This window comes from Sinocyclocheilus grahami, unplaced genomic scaffold (assembly GCF_001515645.1).
Source record: "Sinocyclocheilus grahami isolate Dianchi unplaced genomic scaffold, SAMN03320097.WGS_v1.1 scaffold20716.1, whole genome shotgun sequence".
In the NCBI taxonomy this organism is placed as follows: domain Eukaryota; kingdom Metazoa; phylum Chordata; class Actinopteri; order Cypriniformes; family Cyprinidae; genus Sinocyclocheilus; species Sinocyclocheilus grahami.
In genome coordinates this window covers 2163-3178 of record NW_015518150.1, presented here as the reverse complement: position 1 = coordinate 3178, position 1016 = coordinate 2163, and positions in this window count along the sequence as shown.

Genomic DNA, 1016 nt, shown 5'->3' with positions numbered 1-1016 from the left:
GTCTGTGTGTGTGTGTGGTGTGTGTCTGTGTGTGTGTGTGTGTGTGGTGGGCGTGTTGTGCTTGTGTGTGTGTGGGTTGTGTCTGGGTGTGTGTTTGTTTGTGTGTGTGTGGGTTGTCTGTGGGTGTGTGTTTGTGTGTGTTTGTGTGTGTGTGGGTGTGTGTTTGTGTGTGTGTGGGTGTGTGTGTGTGTTGTGTTGTGCTTGGGTGTGTGTCTGTGTGTGGGTTGTGTGTCTGTGGGTGTGGTGGGTGGGTTGTGTCTGTGGGTGTGTGTTTGTGTGTTGTTTGGTTTGTGTGTGGTGTGTGTGTGTGTTGTGTTTGGTTTGTGTGTGTTGTGTTTGGTTTGTGTGTGTTGTGTTTGGGGCAGCTGGTGAGGAGGGGTTGCTCTGTGAGTGAAGTGAGGGCAGATGCGGCTCTCTCTGGGCAGCCAGTGCTGTGGATATCTGCCCGTCTCTAGAGTCAGAGTATGGCTGCTCAGTCTGTACCTCGTCATCTGTCTTCTTCATTTTTTTGTGTTGTTGTTGTGTGTGTGTTGTGCTTGTGTGTGTGTTGTGCTTGTGTGTGTGTTGTGCTTGTGTGTGTGTTGTGCTTGTGTGTGTGTTGTGTTGTGCTTGGGTGTGTGTCTGTGTGTGGGTTGTGTGTCTGTGTGTGTGGTGGGTGTGTTGTGTGGTGGGTTGTGTCTGTGGGTGTGTGTTTGTGTGTTGTTTGGTTTGTGTGTGTGGAGACTCTTACAGAACTCAGCATGCAGGGCTTCAATATGATTTTTCAAATTGGTGATTTAGGAGAGGACCCCACACTTCAATGCCATATAATGCAATAGGTTCTATGACTGATTGGAATATTTTGAGCCAGATTCTATTTCAATTTGGATAGATTTTTTGATGGCATAAAAGGCCCTTCTTGCTTTCTCTTTCAGTTCATTCACAGCCAAATTTAGCTTGCCAGTGGCATTTATCTTCAGCCCGAGGTATGTGTAGTTTGTGACATTTTCAATTTTGGTCACACCAAGGGTGAAGTT